Source organism: Hemicordylus capensis, chromosome 5, assembly GCF_027244095.1.
Source record: "Hemicordylus capensis ecotype Gifberg chromosome 5, rHemCap1.1.pri, whole genome shotgun sequence".
Lineage (NCBI taxonomy): Eukaryota > Metazoa > Chordata > Lepidosauria > Squamata > Cordylidae > Hemicordylus > Hemicordylus capensis.
The window spans coordinates 139,896,314-139,916,866 of NC_069661.1; the positions used below are offsets into that span (position 1 = coordinate 139,896,314).

Consider the following 20,553-nt stretch of genomic DNA (forward strand, 5'->3'; position numbering starts at 1 on the left):
ATCTCCTGTTCAGGCTATGCAGAAGGTGCTCAATTGGGCCTTCAGAACAGTATTCTCCACCCAAGTCTGCTACCCAAGTCTCCGTCCTTGGCAGCAACAAAGGCATGGAGTCCTATGGCATTTTTGTGATATCTGTTATATTTACAAATATAAACATGGAGCATAGAGTAGCAGCCAGACACTCAGGCAGCCAGTGATGGTCTTTCAAGCAGCATAAGCCGCCCTTCTATTCCAAATCCAGCAGTGTGTATTAGCAATCCCTCCCGCCAGCTGCTATGTGCCATCAAGCAGCAACATTCACATATACATTTTTAATATCCCGCTCTTCCTCCAAGGAGCCCAGAGTGGTGTAATACATACATACTTAAGTTTCTCCACACAACAACCCTGTGAAGTAGGTTAGGCTGAGAGAGAAGTGACTGGCCCAGAGTCACCCAGCAAGTCTCATGGCTGAACTGGGATTTGAACTTGGGTCTCTCCTTATTAGTAAACTGACTTGGACTAGACTGGTGCATTTTCAATCAGGAAATAGGATATGGGCTAATAAATCCTTATTCATTGATCTTGAGTGCACATTCTCATCTCTCTATATACAGACTCTTCTAACACTCAAAAAATGATTCCCTTCCCCTCAAAGACCATTGTGTTGCAGTTGAGTTAATGCTCGAATGCAAGAGGTCACCAGCTAGAAGTTACAGAGTGTGTTATTCTGATGTTGGGTTGCACAGATGTGGAGGGTGCTGTGGTCAGTAGAAAACGCTCTATCTTTGTCTGTTAAAAGGCAACCGCTCTCTGCTCCCCCTCGCCCGTTACTTTGGCAATGCTCTCATCAGCTTTGATGATACGGAATACCATGGGTTGACTTACAGCCTCAGTGCCTCTTCCAAAACACGTCAGCCTACATGCACATACAGCTACAGCATGCACCACCACCCCAATCTTAAGAGTAAGATACACATAATGAGCAGTCAGAGTTATTACTTGGGGATCTCAAGGTTAGGGCAAGGAAGAGAGAGAAACAAACAAATTAATTCATAAGGGGTACACTTATGAACACTCCTGGAATGCTAATGAAACTGTCCCCTCCTTCCTCCTTTCAATAAATCAGAGCAAACAGCAGAGGAAGAGAGATTTCTTTTATCCTTCTGAAACAATCAAAAAACCATGTGTCCATGAGTTGCTGGAAGGGTAAGCCAGCACGGCTAAGTGCCTACTGCCCTCCCCTCGCCCTCCCCCTCCCCTCTAACCCCCTCCAACAACAATGGGGGCACAAAGTAGGAAGATTGGATTGAGCGGGATGGGGGGAGAGGGGTTGCTCAGTGCCTCTTCCAAAACACGTCAGCCTACATGCACATACAGCTACAGCATGCACCACCACCCCAATCTTAAGAGTAAGATACACATAATGAGCAGTCAGAGTTATTACTTGGGGATCTCAAGGTTAGGGCAAGGAAGAGAGAGAAACAAACAAATTAATTCATAAGGGGTACACTTATGAACACTCCTGGAATGCTAATGAAACTGTCCCCTCCTTCCTCCTTTCAATAAATCAGAGCAAACAGCAGAGGAAGAGAGATTTCTTTTATCCTTCTGAAACAATCAAAAAACCATGTGTCCATGAGTTGCTGGAAGGGTAAGCCAGCACGGCTAAGTGCCTACTGCCCTCCCCTCGCCCTCCCCCTCCCCTCTAACCCCCTCCAACAACAATGGGGGCACAAAGTAGGAAGATTGGATTGAGCGGGATGGGGGGAGAGGGGTTGCTAACCTAGAACCTGCAGAATGTTAAGGAATAAGGAAAGGAGTGCACCTTGGGAAGCGAATTCCACCTGGGCTTTCCCAAGGGTGCCAATTAGCACAGTCAGGCAGCTGCCCGTGCTAATGAATGAGCAGGAGGAGGAGGCAGTGGCCAATGTCGTTGGACTACAGCTCCCATTATACCCAACCACTGTTGGGAATTCTCTCTGGTAGGAGAAACCCTTTTTCATTATAGCAGAGTGCACAGAGGCACAACACAGTGGAATTTAGTTAAGGCATGCATGTATGCTGAGAGTAAAGTAACTTGGAGGCAGTTCATAATTTCAAATCAATATAAATGGTATTTATTAGAGAACTCCATTCTAGATAGGAAAGTGAGGAGTTAGGGTCTCTAATCTATCTATCTAGCTGGATACAGATGGATTCTGCATCTCTGCACACATGGTGCAGGGGAGAGGAGCTTGCATGCTGCAAGGTAAAAGGAACAGGAAGAGAAGAGAGAGAAAGGAAGTGACTGGAAGGAAGGAACTCCCTAAGATTAGCAATCTACATTCCAAAGGGATAGTGTCAGAGCAGTAGAGAAGGGATGACCAATGTCTTGACCCTCTAGCCCTCTCGTCTGTCACTCGTCTGTCCTCCACTGTCATTGAGACAAGAGACTGCGCAAAGTCCTTCACTTCCAACAACCACAACATGGCAGGGGATGATGGGAGTGGTCGTCCCACAGTGTTCCATGCTCAGAGGCAGGATTCCTCCAAATAAAGGCTGCAGGAGAGCAGCGGAGAAGAGTGGGTGTTCCTTCAACTCCTGGTGATGTGGCTTCCCAAAGGCATCTGGTGGGCCACTGTAGGAAACAGGATGCTGGTCTAGAGAGGCCTCCTTGGTTCTGATCCAGCAGGGCTGTTCTTATGTTCACAACATCTGGGGACCCAAAGCTGGGGAAATATGTAAACACTGGGAACCTTTAAAAAATAATGATGATGATGATGATGATGATGATTGCTTTGCTGAATCAGGTCCATATAATCTTCTGCGGCAGTCAGTTATAAGGTTCTGGAAGTTCATTAAAAAAGCATCTATATTTAAAAATAAAAACTACAATGACACGCCATGATCATTAGCTGCAGTGTTTCATTATATATATGCTGCTTTTTGGCAATGCCCCCTAAATGGAAATCAAACATATTTTTAAAAGTACAATAAACTAGCCACAGTGATGAGTCAAGTTTAAAATGTGGTAGCTAGCGGAGGGGTGGGTGGGTGAGGGCTTGTGTGGTTATAAAGCTTCTGCATTGTGAATGTGAGATCCAGCACTATGGATATCTCAGAATAGATTGAAAATCAAGCTGCTAGTCCTCATGGCTGGGAAAATCAGCTTTAAAATGTTTAGGCAGTGCTCAGAGAAATCTCAGAAATCTCAGAAGCCAGCGGGTGGAATAGGGCTAAAGATATCCACAGGTTTATGTGATGGAGTTTTAAGTAGCATTTTCGGTAGCATTGTTTGGGACCTTTTCTGTAGCGGAACACGCACAGAGCTTTTTCTTCACCATCAATAAACCGGGTGGGAATCATGGCTTTAAACCTCGTCTCTCTCCCACCCCCCACCCCCAATAATCCTTCCCTCCCTCTATAAATTTTCTGAGAAATATGAAGTCCGCAAATGAAGTCAAAAGTCTGATTCTAGTTTACAAACATCAGAGAAAAGGCAAAGCAGGAGGGGAAACAGTCAATCACCTTTTGAACGTGAGCCAGTTAGCTGCTCATAGCACTTTCACCAGAGCAGGAGTCCCGGCGGCAACCCAGAGCAAGAAGAGGAAGCAAGAGACCGGAGCGAGGCAGGCAGGCAGGAGGGCTGCTGGGGGTGGTGACGTGGCGGCCGCTCCCTGCTTAGAACTTCGGGGGATCCGTCTCTGCAGGGCTGATGAATCTTCCATTCACAGACACCACCTGTTTGCCTGAAAGTGAAGAGCCAAGGTGGGGAAGACTTGCTTGGGGGGTGCCTGCCTCCCCCTGCTCTGCTGCCTGCCTCCTATGCACAGGTCTTCCCAGGCGTGGCGAGCTGGACTAAGAGCAGCAAAATTCTGTTTGACTTGTTTTGCTAATTGCAGCTATTTTCTCAGGTCCCATACAAGTCACAGGTGTGGTTAAATGAACTATATTAAACCATAAAACAGCTTCCAATGTATCAATTCTCTGGTTACCTTCACACATAATGAGAAAACTTTTAAAGGTTTGCCCCCTTCCCCCGACCGCTCCCAGGCGATCCAATCTGGAGTCTTGGAGATCGGGAGTGGGGGGCGGGGGGGGGGGAGAGAAACTGGCTGCACTGGCTTCCTCTTGTTAATCAAGGACAGCCACAGCAGCCAATCGGGGATAGAGAAAAGGAGGAGTTTTCTACTCCCAACTCTGGTTCTAAGCAGCGGGAGCCTTTGGATGACATGGCACCACTTTTGAACTGGAGTTTTTGCTGCCAAAAATGAAGAGCAACAGATGGTTCAAATTCAGGTTTGTGATCGTTAACCTTGAGTCACTTTTCTCCTGGAAGCACAGCTTCCCACATTTGGAGAACAACAAACCTCTACCTCTGCCATGGTTGCCTCCAGTTTGGCATCATGACCAAAGGCAGCCTCTGTCTTAAGGCCATTTTTACTCATATAGAAGACACTGAATTTAAGACAACCTCCATAAAAATAGAGGCTAAATGCAGGTTTTACTTGTATTTACCTGAGAAGAAAAGGATCTGAATTTAAGATGACCCCCTGATTTCTAACATCAAAGAAGAAGAAAATTTAATCTTTGAATTCAGATAAATATGGTAGAATTTTACTCTAGGAACATAGGAAAGTGCCATATACTGAGTCAGACCATTGGTCTATCTAGCTCAGTATTGTCTTCACAGACTGGCAGCGGCTTCTCCAAGGTTGCAGGCAGGAATCTCTCTCAACCCTATGTCAGTTAAGCAGCTAAGGAAAACAATTTATGGAGAGATTCTAGAAGTGGGTTTCTTAAAACCTGATTTAGAACGTAAACGCTACAAACACCGCACCTCACAGTACTTGTTGCAACCCGATCACCCTATCGCTCTCTTTAAGGAGAAAAAAGTCCCTTTCCATTTATGGGAAACAAGGTGGCGCTTATTAGGGATGTGCAAAAAATTTCGGGCACAGAACGATCTGTGCCCGAAATGAACAATTTCGGGTGATTCGGGGCCGAACCGAATCACCCCCGATGTCCCCCAATATTTTTCGGGCACGATCCGAATCACCCGAATTTCGGGCACGAAAAATTCGGGTGTTTCGGTTCACGGTTGATTTTTGGTGAATTTTTAAAGTTTTAGTGACTTTGGGGCAGTTCAGGGGCATAGCATGGGATCTGGGCAAAAGGAGTGGGGTGGGGTGGTAGTGCCTAATGGGTGCAGGCTACCACCCCAATTTCAGGGGGATTGGGCAAAGGGCTGATTTTTGGTAAATTTCTGAAAATTTCATGTCTTTGGGGCAGATTGGGGCATATTGGGGCAGAAAGTGGGGCCTGGGGCAGAATAGTGGGGTGGGGTGGTATTGCCTAATGGGTGGAGGCTACCACCCCAATTTCAGGGGGTTTGGACAAAGGGCTGATTTTTTGAGAATTTTTGAAGTTTTAGTGACTTTGGGGCAGTTTGGGGGCAGAAAGTGGATCTGCCCCAAAATAGTGGGGTGGGGTGGTAGTACCTAATGGGTGGAGGCTACCACCCCCATTTCAGGGGGATTGGGCAGAGGGCTGATTTTTTGAGAATTTTTGAAGTTTGGGTGTCTTTGGGGCAGATTGGGGGCAGAAAGTGGATCTGCCCCAAAGGAGTGGGGTGGGCTGGTAGATAGTGCCTAATGGGTGGAGGCTACCACCCATCCCCAATTTAAGAGTGATTGGGCAGAGGGGGGAATTTTGGTGAATTTATTTGTATGAGGTTTGTCTTCATAAGGTGAAGTGTGCTAAATTGATTACTTCCTCATATTATTCATAGTAAAGGAAAGTGTGAAAAAGTTAAAGTGGGGTCATGAGAGTTGTTTAATTGAAAAAAATCTCATTTGCTATGATAGAATGAGAATTCACACCTCAGAAAAAACTTCTGAGGTGTGAATTCTCATTCTATCATAGCAAATGAGATATTTTTCAATTAAACAACTCTCATGACCCCACTTTCACTTTTTCACACTTTCCTTTACTATGAATAATATGAGGAAGTAATCAATTTAGCACACTTCACCTTATGAAGACAAACCTCATACAAATAAATTCACCAAAATTCCCCCCTCTGCCCAATCACTCTTAAATTGGGGATGGGTGGTAGCCTCCACCCATTAGGCACTATCTACCAGCCCACCCCACTCCTTTGGGGCAGATCCACTTTCTGCCCCCAATCTGCCCCAAAGACACCCAAACTTCAAAAATTCTCAAAAAATCAGCCCTCTGCCCAATCCCCCTGAAATTAGGGTGGTAGCCTCCACCCATTAGGCACTACCACCCCACCCCACTATTCTGCCCCAGGCCCCACTTTCTGCCCCAATATGCCCCAATCTGCCCCAAAGACATGAAATTTTCAGAAATTTACCAAAAATCAGCCCTTTGCCCAATCCCCCTGAAATTGGGGTGGTAGCCTGCACCCATTAGGCACTACCACCCCACCCCACTCCTTTTGCCCAGATCCCATGCTATGCCCCCAAACTGCCCCAAAGTCACTAAAACTTTAAAAATTCACCAAAAATCAGGATTTTGCCCAATCCCCCTGAAATTGGGGTGGTAGACTCTACCCATTGGGCACTACCACCCCACCCAACAATTTTGCCCCTGGGCCCCTTTTTACCCCCCGAATCGATTCAGATTCGGATTCGGATTAAATCCGAATCCGAACCGAATCAAGGGTGATTCGGGTGACCCAGATTCGGGCACAAAACAGAACAGGGGTGATTCGGTTCGGGTCCGAGCCGAATCACCCGAAATCCCGAATTGCACACCCCTAGCGCTTATACCATCAAGTACTACCACTTAATGCGGCTAAGCCATGGCTCCCAGAGGACCAGCAAGAGTACCCAAAAATCACCTGCAAACAGAAAGCTAGTGAGCTAGGCAAAACATTCAGGGAAACCCACTCACATTTCTTAAAAGAGTGTGTGGTAGCCAAAAGAGTGTGGCAGGGAGTAAGCAAGCTTTTAATTTGGAAAAACAGACTTGGGAAGAACTAACCTCGGGTTTGAGCGATAGAACCTCCTTTCGAGGTCCCAGAAAGAAACCTTCAAGGAAATGGGACGGAATGGGTGCCCTCATACTAGGGAATTGGAATGTTCCCCTTCTCGTAATCAGGTTAGTAAACCTGTATGTCATTTATGCAATGCTCCTGCATAGGAATAGGGAGGGAAGACGCGACCAAGAGGTTCACGCAGATGAGACAGTAAATCTCTTCTGGAAAAGTTTGTATGGTTATGTGCAAAAAGACAAGAGTATCTCTTCTAAACAGCAATGGGACAAATTGTGGAAATGGACGCGATTACCACCACCACCACCCTCCCCCCAATTACCTGATGTGCCTTGAAATCCCCCAGCCCCGAGAGACAGTACTGCCTGCATATACTTCATAACCTTGTGGGTTTCCCAATCCTTGTGTGTAAATCTTTGTAGATATATCATGTACAAACAACCACTTTGTATATAATTGTGCTTTGGCAACATACTGTATGCTTTGGTAGTTTGTTGGTTCAATAAAAAAAATCTTGTCCTATAAAAAAAAATAAAAAAAATCTTGTCCTATCTTGGAGAAGCCAGGGAGGGAACTTGAAACCTGCTCTTCCCAGAGCAGTTCCATCCCCTAAGGAAAATATCTTGCAGTGCTCACACATCAAGTCTCCCATTCATATACAACCAGGGCAGACCCTGCTTAGCTATGGGGACAAGTCATGCTTGCTACCACAAGACCAGCTCTCCTAGGCTCTCTGTTTTCCCCAGATTGCTGTATATATTGCTGTATATATGCTAATTGAGTATATATGCAAACTCCTTCTGCATAACAAAGAACTTCTCTTTTTAAAGGGAAATTTCAAAATGTGCTCCAGGTGCCCAGCCACACCAGAATGCACATACATCTATTGGAAATATCTTCATATGACTGAAGTTCCAAATCTTCACATAATGACAAAACATGTCGTAATCTCTTACATATTCTCCATGCATACTATTAAACTAGGGACATAATTATGATTTAAGGAGTAATGAGTAACAGGTCACAATCAGTATCCATATTCAAGTTGCCAAGGTTCAAATTAAAACCCAATGAATGCATGCTGAACCATAAAAGAAATCTGCAAAAGCAATTCAGCCTTCAAATCAAATAAATGTGAGACATTGAAAATATATCATGCTTTTGTCATAAAAAAAGAAGTATGTTAGAAGCCAATCGGTTTGTCAGCAATTCTCCATGATGCTGAACAACATGTTGGATATAAAAAGCATCTGTTAAGAGAAATACACATTATGGAGGGCTTTTGGAATTGGCAATGTCAGTGGGATGGTAATGTGATACAAATCCAATTGCTTTTAGGTCATTGCACTTCATGTCTGACTTCAGACAATGGTGATCAATGGATAGCATGAAGAGACAGTGGTTTCAGCAGAATTTTTAAAGGCCAACATCTCTTAGTTCTAAATTGATGGCAAGACTTCTGTCATCTTATAGTGAACAACTATTATATCCTGTCTATATTACAGAAGTCTGTTCAATCTTTGATTTGGTTTATATGATTAAGGCATCCACAGTTATCAAGCCACATGGATTGATATTCTAAAAACTGCCAAAATGATCTGGAAAACTCATTTATCATGAAGAATGGGGGAAACAGAAGGGGAACAGAGCAAAAAGCTAGAGCCGCCTTGTACAATTCATCTTTCATGTAGGCAGACATCATTGAGTACCCAGTCTGTTGCAATTTTATTCCACAGAGAAATTGCAATTTCATTTCTACAGAGAAAAGGAAACTCCTAAATCACTGGTCCTAATCCCCTGGAAGTAGCTAAAAAACTTAGTGGGGAAATCTGAAATGAAACCTCTAAAACAAACATGAAACAACAGATCTGCTCTCATTGAAGTAGTAGACCTGTGTCTGGACTGCATCTCTGCAGATGGCAAATGACTGAATGCCCCAGCATGCAACAAAATGCCCCACTTGCAGAAAACTACCATGTTGTAGCTAAAACCCAATATCTCAGTTTCTTCCAGAAATTCAGACAATTTCTTTATAGAAGAACATTCAGTCACGTAAGCCCCCACCAGCAATCTGAAGTGCTGGTGTGTGCAATCTGATTAATTATCAAATCGATTCAGGTTGAATCAGGGGTGATCACAAATTTGACCCCAAATCGAATCACACTCAAAGTAGAGGGCCGAATTTGGGGCTGAGGAGAATCATCCCCAATTTGACCCCAGCAGACTTGTCCTCTAAAGCAGGCTGACACGGGGTGGAGGGGTGGTCTACCTGCTGATCCTAATTGGTAGACCAGTTCTCCCCAGGGGAAAGCCATTTTGAGGTTTGTTTTTCAGCAAAATGGGCCTCAAAATGGCATTCAAATTACCCAGATCGATTCAGGTTATTTGGGGCTGATTAGTCAAGGCAGCTAGCCAAGCCGGACTGCTTTTGATGAATCAATTCAGGTAGTCTGCAATTTGATTCAACCTTGAATTGAATCACAGCTTTTGATTTGTGCACATCCCTACTTATCTCCTCAGAAACAGGCTTATCCCCTCTGTGAAACAGAGGCCTATGAAGAGGAGCTTTCCTCAGTGCCAATGGAAAAGAGTTATACTCTTCAAAGCATATTTTTTGCCTGTATTAAACTATGTTCTACATCCTTCATTAACCCAACCCTCTTTTGCTCAATACCATCTTGCTGTACATTAAGGAGGGATGAAAATGGAAGATTAATGGATTCACTTTGCACAGAAAAAGCCCTGCTATCTCTTTGCATGTTCTGCTCAACTCTGATCCACCAAACACAGCCGTAAACACAAAGGGAAACCCTGAAGTGGGCATATGTTCAAGGCTCAAACTATATGATGATCCTAGACTTATTTCAGCTCTGGTTTCCTGTAATCATTAATTCCTTAATCATAAAGTGGCAGACGAGTTTCCAAATTTAGAGCAAAAGGGATACCAGAAGAGGGAAAATTGGGCAAGAGGGGTGATTTTTAATTTATTTATTTATTTTGAAGTTTGCGCATCTTTCAGCTTTCCCCCATAGGGAACAAAGGGGATTTCAGCAGCTGCATAATGCCACATGGGGAGCAGGTTGTGGTGCCCCCAAATCTACCCCCCAAATCACAAGCCCATGGGGAACTGGGTTTTGTTTTTAAATTTTTTTTATAGTGGATTGGATTCTCTGGTCATTAATCATTTTGCACCAAGGATGATAAATGAACAAAGATGAACAAGGATATTGGATTCTTGGTACATTCATCATTTTGCACTAAAGATCATAAAGATGATGATAAAGAATGAACATCTTTGTTCATTTATCACCACCCAACTCACTTTGGCCACAAAATGGAGGTCCAAATCTCTGAATTTTTTCGGGTCCGAATCTCGATTATTTGTTTTGTGCCCAAATCTGGGCAACTGAGCACAGGGGTGATTTGTTCTGTCTACAGATCACCCAAATCAGCTAGATTCAGGTACAAATTACAGTAAATATTGTTTTAACAGTTTTATCATCATTTTAAAAAGTTGTTTTAAATTTTTAAATTGTAATAATGTTTTAGCTTTTACTATGCCATTTATTTTGTTTTAACTAATGTTTTAAGTTTTCTTGTTATTTATTTTAACGATTGTTTTAACTTTTTGTTTGCTTGTTGTAAACCACCCAGAGATGTGAGTTTTGGGTGGTACAGAAGTGTGTTAAATAAATAAATAAAATAAATCATTCTGTACCCAAATTGATGTGCACATCCCTACTTCTTTGGTCATTACTTGCACTCTCTCTCTTTGACCATGCTTCTCCCCCCCCCCCCCACATCATCTGGGCCACTGGCGAGAGATACGCTGCAGCTGAACTAAAAGCACTCACTGCCACTAACTCACTGCATGAGGGAGGGACGGAGCGGCAAAAGAGTCCCTTCCTCAGCCCTGCCTTCCTCCCAAATGAGGCAGACGGGCCAATTTCAGGCTTTTGCGCAGGCCCTCATTTACTTCATATTCTTACAATATCACACATGTAATTTCCCATTCAAATGCAAACCAGGTGAACCTTGCTTCGCAAAGGGGACAATTTATGTGTAATACCACAAGACCAATTCTCCTCTCAAATCAAATCAAACTTTATTTCGATCAAAGATCAAATACAGATTCTCCTCTCTTTTTGCTTTGCCACAGTGCTCATGATGCAATTATACAGATTGTTCATGAAAATATCGGCGCTACCCCACTAATACACCACACCCTTCTGCTACAATTTTTTCATAGCTGCAGATTCATCAGATCTTCCAGCTTATCTTGCAAATGCAGGCTATGGAGGATCTGCCCCGCTGCCTTACCATAAGACATGAATCTTCCTGGCAATTACCAGTTTAACCGCTACCACCAAGAAGACTTATGTGCTTTAGGCTGAGTCTACCACAATAGCCTTTCATTTTCTGTCACAAAACAAATTCGGTAAAGTGTTAAGGCTTATAGGCATGGGGTGGAGAACCAGAAGCTATAATTTTCCTATAGCAGTAAACAAGAAATTTTATTTTGCAATTAGTTCAATTATAAGTAGCTTCACAAGTTTAAAATATATAAAACAAAATCATCAACCAAAGGAGTATAAGGACTAAACAAAATCTGGTCTACTAACCTGACTCTCACTGAGCCCTTACATAGACAATCACTTTTAGCAACTCTGGCCTTTCCTTAGTTCAGTCTCAGGTCTTGGTCTTTCCAGTTCTTAGTTATTTCAACTCTGCAGAATTACACCACTCTATCAGTGATTAAACAACTCAGTGCCAGCAATTCTTCAGTTCTGTAGTCTCTCTCCAGACTGTCTTTCTGCAAGTTTTTAGCTTTGACTGCAGGCAGAGCTCTTCTCTTTTCACTTTCCCAGTCTTTAGCTTAAACTCTTGTCTTTCCCACACTCCAACCTCAACTCTTGTCTCTCCCAGACTCCAACTTCCATTTCCACTGTTGTCTTACTCAGACTCCAGCTTCACTCCTTCTTCTTCTGACTCTTCTGATAACTTCTTCTGACTATCTCTCAGAACAACCATTCTGTACACAAATTGTTACAACAGTTTTTTAAACAACCCAATCAGTGTACTCAAAGTTCCCTCCATTTACAAAACTTCCCTTCCCTCCAAAACCAAACTGTCAAACTGATATTCTCAAACTGAAGAAGGCATTAACGCTTGACCCTAAGGGTTTTCTTTGCAAGGCAAGTTACATACAATCCCATTATAAAAAGAAGAGTTTTAGGAATATCAATGAAATAATACAGTGCAGGGGCTTATTTACACAAGAAGAGGCTGTGAATATTAAAACTACTTGCATTACAATACAGGGCCTTATTTACAGAACCAAGAGGCCTAGGCCTCGTTCCTCCACACTGGCCAATCCAGCAGTTCTAACACAACAAACACAATCAATACATGAAACTGTTTTCTTCTCTTTCTTTTCTTCACAAAACAACCTTGTTTTGTTAGCATAAGTGGCCACTTACCAAATGCACAACATGAGGAAAAGCCGCAGCAGGCATTATTTTAGAATGGGGCTGATAATTTAGCTGTGTTGATGGTGTGAGCATGGTTGGCATTTTTGTTGTTGAGAGAAGTTATTGTGCCTTTAATAAATTGTATGAAGGTGTTGTTCCTCCACACTATACAAAGTTCTGGAGTCTACCATAACATCAGTCTGAATTATATAACAACACAACACCCCTTCATCTGAGTACTGACAAATTGAAAAGGGGGAAATGATGAGAGGCAGTGAAAGACACACAATGTGAGAGCAAGGGAAGAGGAGCAGATATTGGCAATTTTTGACTTGAATTTTACCACAGTGATTTCAACGGAACAATGCTTACACTGTATGTTTACTTTCCTAAAACATAAGTGGTGAAGAGTATATCTTAAAGGACATCATAAACCACAGTGCATTGCAGGAATGCAGCCACAGAACTGCTAGTCTTAGCAATGGTTTTCAGATTGTCTTCTAGGAAATCCTGGGCAAGATCCTTGAAAGCTTATCAGTGGCTCCTTAGAAAGAAGATTGGCAATCATGTACAAGCTTCATTGAAAGATGGCTTGCACCCAGATTACTGCTCTTTCCTGACAATATTGTAGGGTCCTCTCTTAGTTAAGATGGAGCCAAATATTGCCAAACAGTAAATCTGTGGTAAAACCGGATAGTACAAAATGCCCCCCGGAAAGTAGCTCAAATGTGCCCTAACTTTGTAAACATCCTACATGATCTGAGCCATTTTGTTCCTCATGCTACGCTGCAGCTGAGCACTGTAAGACAGGGAGGCCCCATTCAGAGGTAGCACCAAAGCTCAGTTAAACAAATCAGTGGTTAATTTCTGAATCAAGAATCATGCCGCAAATGAATGAGCAACTCCAGTTTCATTACCTCCAGCTGCTGGCCAGAATAATCCCTCCCTCTTCCGGTTTCCTAGTCTGCCGAAGCTCCATACCAGCACACTCCATTCTGCTTGTGTTGCCAAACTGGGCATTGCATCAGTGTGTTTGTCACACAGCAACTATTGGCCATGATGAAGGGTGCATGCTCTGTGCAATCGTGTTTTTTCGGCATCAATAGCCCATCCTTGGCAGGGAAAAGACTCAACTCTTTCCTGTCATTCCTTATAGCAGTGAACTTCCTGGAATTCCTAAGCTACACAGCTATGCATATGCACAATAGTGATACCCTAGGATGGCAAGGGGCTCTTCCAGATGGGAAGGGGATCTTGTGGGAGAAACACAAAAGACTCATTGAGAAATGGGAAGGAGGGGGAGGTGCAGTGGCGTAACGGGGGGAAACAGCGCACAGGGCAAGCTCTGGCCCTGAAATTGCGCCCCCCCGGCCCCCACATACCTGTGCCGGCGCCCCAGGCGTCAGATCGCCGGCAGTGGCGGCAATTCGGTGGTGGCAGGCGGTGGCGGGTCGCCTGCCGAGTGCGGCGGCGGTGGCGGAGATTCGGCGGTGCTGGTGGCGGGCGGCAGCGGGTCGCCTGCCGAGTGCGGCGGTGGCTGGCGGAGATTCGGCTGTAGCGGCCTGATCCACCACCACTCGAGGAGTGCAGCAGAGCCGAATCGCCGCCCGCCACCGGCACCGCTGAATCGCCGCCACCGCCGCCGCACTCGGCGGGCGATCCGGGGGGGTCGGGGGATGCCACTTTTTGGCGCCCCCCCACATGACCCGCCGGGGTGGCGCCCAGGGCACGTGCCCTGCCTGCCCCCCCTATCGTTACGCCCCTGGGGAGGTGGGTGGATGGATGAAAGAAGGGATGGTTCAGTGGCTGCACAGCTGCTACCAGCGTCTAAAGCAAATCTCATGCACAGTATTACTACTACGGATATTTACTACAAATATTTATATACCTCCCTTCAACCAAAGTTCTCAAAGTGGTTTACATAGAAAAATAAATAATACACAAATGAGATGGTCCCCTGTCTCCAAAAGGGCTCACAATCTAATTGTAATTGTAATGGGTGGTTCTGGGACTTGTTATCTGGCTGAGAAGACGACGCCTGACAAAGAGGAATGTGCACGAATCAATTTTTAAGAATAGATTTGTACCCAAATTGAATCACCCTCAATTTTTATTTTTATTTTTTTTGGATCTGAATCTGGCCAACTAGCACAGAGGTGATTTGTTTTGTCCACAAATCTCCTGAAAGAGGTAGATTTGGGTACAAATTGTTTTGTACCCAAATCGATTTGTACAGACAGCAGGCACAGGCAGTGATTCTCTCAGGAGCAGGAAGGGGGTGAAAAAAATTCTCTTCTCTTTTCCTCAGTCAGAAAAGCAGGAACTAAAAGCAGAGAATCCACTCCAGACAGCAGACAGGCAAGGTGAAGCAAAGATCCTCTCTCTCTCTCTCTCTCTCTCTCTCTCCTCCCATGAGGCAGAAAGGCAGCATGGTGGCTGGCTGCCTCCTTAAGTACATTTGAAAATCACTCCTTCAAACTCTCCCACCCTTGTCCCTTCTTTGACCTTTTGCCAATGGGGAAAGTCACTCCTGGCAATACAAGATTTGAATGGAAATAAGCCAATCCAGAACCAGAGGGGAATCACCAGCTAATTGTTGCACACTGTAAATCACCAATCTGAAGCTTAGGAGGGTGGGATTTTTTAAAAAAATTACTAAGTTCTTTACAAAAACCCTCCATTTTACAAAATGGAGACAGCAAGAGAGATCACCACAAAATGGAGGTCCAAATTTACAAATCTTTCAGGTCCAAAATTTGGGTGATTTGTTTTGGACTCGAATCTGGCCAGCTATCACATGAGTGATTTATTTTGTCCACAAATCACCCAAGACAAGTAGATTTGGGTTCATTTTGTACCTGAATCATTTTGCACATCTCTACTGACAAAGCCAAGTGAGCACCACTTTTGGTCAGGAGGATTACACTGGATTCAACGCACCCTAGTTTAAAGAGCAGGGGGGGCTCAGCAGGGATTGTGGTGCAAACCTATAGCCAAACACTGGAAAGGAGCCTACAGCTTGCAAGTGGAAACTCCCTAGGGGAATCCACTTGCAGTGTTGCTGCACATAGGTTCCAATCTGGATTATTTGACAGACTCAAGTTAAACATACAAAAAAACTGTTTATCACGAGGATCCCTGTGTACCACTTTTGGGGGTCCTTAACTTAAACACTGAAATGATAATGTGTGAAAACTCTCTGCTGCTGTCTCTGTCTTTCCCTCCCAGCTGTTTTTTTGCTCAGAAACACGTCAGGTTCAAAGCAAGCAGGGGAAAGCAGGCTTATTCCAATCTGGCTTTTATTCCCTTTAAATGCAGGAACACTACGGATGCAGCGTCCCTGTTGCCAAGCAGTGGCAGAAGGAGTGAGGTGATGGCAGAATAGGGTTGCCAACTGTCCCTCTTTAAGCAGAATGTCCCTCATTTCAGGGATGAAATGTTGTTCCCTATAGGGACAGCATTTGTCCCTTATTTTGGTGGCAGAGTGAGCAGCTTGTTATTTTGACAAGTTAAAAAGTTTTATAACTTGAATATGTTCTAAATAATAACAATGCTGGCACTATTCTAAAGCATATAATTCAATTACATATACATCAATGATACACAAGTTCTTGATTACCACTGCATACACCTACCAGGCCCCCAGCCAACTCCCCTCCTCTGAGCCAGCCCCCCAGCCACCCCCCCCCAAATAGTGTTCCCCATTCTGGCAATGAAATGTTGGCAACCCTATAGCAGAAGTAGAGTGTTCGCTCTGAGAGACAGGCAGTGAGAGATGTGTTCACCCTAGAATGGACACATTTATTAGATGACTTCTTTAGGGTAGCAGGAGTAGCTTCCTTATGAAACCCAAGTTACAGCAGCTAACAAATTCAGCTAATGAACTAGTCGGAGGGCCATAGGCCACCTACAGCCTCAAAGGCAGGATGCCTCTGAGTACCAGTTGCAGGGGAGTAACAGCAGGAGAGAGGGCATGCCCTCAACTCCTGCCTGTAGGCTTCCAGTGGCATCTGGTGGGCCACTGTGTGAAACAGGATGCTGGACTAGATGGGCCCTGGGCCTGAAACGGCAGCCTCCTGGGTGACAGAACTACAGCTTCAACATTCAGACAATCACAAACACCTACCTCAGCTTATCTGAGGTTTGGTGTGATATCTGTATTGGGTTGGAGAATTACCTGTTGATCTGGCAGTGTGGAGAGACTTCTCCATTTTCTGCTGCAGCACAGCCCTGAAAGACAGGAGATTCACCTATTGCCCTAGGCAATTCTCTATCTTCTGCTGTTTGGGAGGTATTAATGAGAGAGGAGAGTGGTAGCAAGCATGACTTGCCCCCTTTGTTAAGCAGTGTCTGCCCTGGTTGCATATGAATGGGAAACTTGGTGTGTGAGCACTGTAAGATATTCCCCTTAGGGGATGGAGCCACTCTGGGAAGAGCATCCAGGTTCCAAGTTCCCTCCCTGACATCTCCAAGATAGGGCTGAGAGAGAATCCTGCCTACAACCTTGGAGAAGCTGCTACCAGTCTGTGTAGACAATACAGATGGACCTATGGTCTGACTATGACAGCTTCCTATGTCCCTATGTAAAGGTGGGGTGTCTGTGTGAAATGTGTCCACAAATATGATTTGTGATTTGCCTGCAGTTAAAGTTTTGGGATCAGATTCAGGTCAGATTTTGACCTGTTAGAATTACTGGATATAAGATGAGCCTATACAAAAACAAATATTTAGAAGATGTGCCTTGTATGGCTCTCATAACTTAGTAAAAGGACAAACAGACAAGAGTACCATTATTGTTTGCTTAACTACTCCCAGAATTCATTCTCCCACTTCATAATGTACTGAAATATAGAAAATACTTCCTGCCAGCAGCCTGATGACCTCGTGGTCCACTATTTGTGTGAGCAACCATGCCAGCTTTGTTGTGATGGTGCAATGTGGTAATCGTGAGATATCAATTTTATCCACACTTTTGTTTAGGAAAGGACAGACAGTTTAATTGAATTTGAGCAGGGCAATAGTTTACATTCTTTTCTGACCATAAGAATAGCAACTGCAGACCAGTTACTCTTATCAGCTGGGTTGCTTCCTTCCGCTGGCTTTTTAAATATATGCTTCCCAGAACTCTAGAATTGGACCACTAACAATTTATTGTCAACAAACTAAAAACAGTCAGAGGAATGTGAGCCTTTAATTACAGCATTTTTGGATCAGACAGGGAGGAACCAGGACTACTGAGACAGCAAAGACAGTCTCCAAAGAGGTGTTTAGTAAAACTGAATCCCACAGTATGAGAGAGAGAAAAGATAGCATCAAGTTTAAATTAATGCTAAATTCTCAGTACTAAAGGATGATAATGTACTAACCTTACATCTTATTCAAGAACTGACAGGGTAGAGCAAATACATTTTAAATTAGTTTTGCATATTAGCTTTCTAACTAATTTTTGAATTTTTGATTTCCTTCTCTTAAGAATAGTGATACTTGTTTTTGCAGCCTGCAACTTTACAGTCCTTAATCTATTAATGCAATGTGCATAGCTAATTCCTTAATTACACCCACACCAAAAGAATGAAGCCAGACATTGTTTTATTTTTTTAAAAAAACTTCTCATATAATACTTTGGAGTGCAATAAGAATGAAAATTAGTTAACTAGCATAGTGGGTGGCATGAAGACGTTTCCTTCCTCTGGAACAAGGAGTCTACCTCTTGAGCAAAAAAACTTCTGATTTCAATAAGTTGGATGCCACCAAATGTTTGGTTTTTGTGTTAACAAAATGCTAGTGAAGAAGCAATCTTATTTTAAATTAATTATTTTATTATTATTATTAATGTTTACTGTATGAGTACTGTATGGGGTTGGGGTTATGACATTATGTAAGATGTATTTTATAGAACTGTGTTGCTGTATTTGTTATTGTTTGTAAGCTGCCCTGAGTCCTATGGGAGTAGAGTGACATATAAATCTAAGTAAATAAAATTACTGGTTTTCTACTGGTTTTCTAATGTTTTTCAATTTAAAAAGTCTCAGAGTAGTTTGAGAGCATAGCAAAGATCTGAGAAAAATGGACTGATCATGATCAAATATTCAGAAGATATAAGCACATCTACCCTCAACAGAATTCTCTTCAAGCTTTTAAGAACACACACTATTTTAAGACATGGCAAAATCTGGTAAAAATGATGTGGATGGATGTCTACAAAAAGACATCCATGTACCATGTCATGGTATTTCCAAAGATTTATTTATTTATTTATTTATTTATTTATTTAAAATATTTATACCCCACCCCTCCAATACACGACTGCTTGGATGGAAGAATGATATTTCTTCACTAAGTACACATATTTGAAGTATATCTGTAGTATAAGGGTAGCCTACTGGCAATCTGTGGTTATCAGCATTTTCTCCAGCTTCCCTCTTACTCAGCAAAGTAGCATAAAGCGAGTGGAGTGCTAACCGATCTTTTGACTTTTGGTTTGGCCTGTGCACCCCCTGAACGATTTCCCTCAAGAAATGGTGCTAGAAAAATCAAAAGGAACACCACCAGTGCTGCACTCTGCTTCTGCTGCTATGTCATGCATCTCCTAGCAGGGAATGTGAGACAGGCTGATTTCTCTGTGTCAGAAAAGCAATGCTAGTTGTTTCAGAAGTAGCATGGGAAGTGCTCTGCAAACAGTTGCCCTGATGCAGGAACTTTGTGGTGATGAGCTCCCATTTCTCGGCGGGAAGAGCAGTAGAAAGTGGAATGTGACTGTTGTGATCAGTCAGGAACAGCTTTTCCATTTTCCCTAAAGAGTAAACCGGAAGGGAATTCTGTCCTGTCTGTCAGGCAGTGATCTCTAGGGATCAGCCACTCAGCATACAGTGACCGGACGGCAGAGGGCCTTGTGGCAGAAAGTGAAGGGGTTCTTTGTTCTCATGGATTTGGAGCCAGGCAGGGGAAGCAACAGATTGGCTGGCCAAGCCATGGCAGCAAACAGGAATTCTGCAGGGGTCTGAAGTTTCTACCATGGTTTGGGTGAGTTCAAGGAAGAAGCCAGGGCTTGGCTTTGGAGAAGGGTGTAGCCAGGCAACCTTGTGTTAGGTAGCTGGCATCAGATTTCTTTATTTTAGTGCTTTGCAGATCCTTACAACTGGTCTATTGTGTTTTATTTTATAATGTAAGAATGTTGTACCTTTGCCCTTTTTATCCATCCAGGGCACTGCAAAAGTCTCTGTAACCTTTAAAGGTGCTTTTAAAGGTTCCTTACAACTGGGGGTGCTTTTTGAATTAGCCAGGTAACCAAGATTTTAAAGTGTACCACTCCAACTATCAACTGGAGTGCTTTTTGGAAGTATTCTTGCCAGGACTGAGTGTTCCTTGTTTTTTTTACTCTGTAACAGAGGCTGCTAGAGCCTCAAGACGAAAGCAGTCTTCTGTCTTTTGAATAAAGTTTTCTCTTTTTATTCCTGTAATTTCACCTGTGGATTTTTTACTCAGGAAAAAGAGGTTTTACTCTGCTGCAGACATGCTTCAAGGTTAATTGTTCAGCATTCTACCAAGTTTTCCCACCACGTGTAAGCTGCATGTGGGAGGTTTTTGTATTTTTCCATTTGGGTAAATGAGGAGAAGAGTTCCCTGGACATTCACCCAAATCCGGGAGCGGGGTGGGGGTGGGGCAAACTCTGTAATAATTTGGGTATGGTGGCAGCAATTACCAGAAGGACAGCCTTGTTGAGCAAACATGGAGGGAATGAATCAGCTTTTTCTCTCTCCCACGTGGACTTGCTCGGAGACAAAGGCTAGGTTTAAATCCACCATTCACCAGTGTCAATTTGTTACATTGATCCTCTTACACTGCTCTTAGCCCTATTGACAAGAGGCGGATTCCTCCACCCATACAGCTAAAGTGGTAATGATGCCTTAGTCATGTGTGTGTGCGCATCTTGGGTTCCTAAGCAGCTAGACTAAAGAGAATTTAGGTTCTGAAAATGTTGACTATCTGTGCTCTAGCATAAGTCAACCCTAGTTTTGGGGTCTCATCTATTATGATTGAAGACAAACATGAAGTGCAACATTGGCAATAATAACCACCAATATAATGATAAACAGTTG

The 20,553-nt window shown here is 43.5% G+C and overlaps 1 long non-coding RNA gene across 3 annotated transcripts in view; it reads right to left on the reverse strand.

Annotated features, from left to right (window-relative positions):
- Positions 1 to 2,087: 2,087 nt before the first annotated feature.
- The window catches only part of LOC128328562 (uncharacterized), an 82,823-nt gene continuing 64,357 nt past the window's right edge, over positions 2,088 to 20,553 (reverse strand). Inside the window, exons 5-6 of one of the 3 annotated variants that reach the window (XR_008309288.1) lie at positions 3,490 to 3,710; positions 2,088 to 2,808 (exon numbers count right to left, since the gene is read on the reverse strand). This is a non-coding gene — a long non-coding RNA (uncharacterized LOC128328562). Of the gene's footprint in view, positions 2,832 to 3,489; positions 3,711 to 11,070; positions 12,015 to 20,553 lie in introns of those variants that run through there. The other 2 variants (XR_008309289.1, XR_008309290.1) reach the window with 2 other exon arrangements.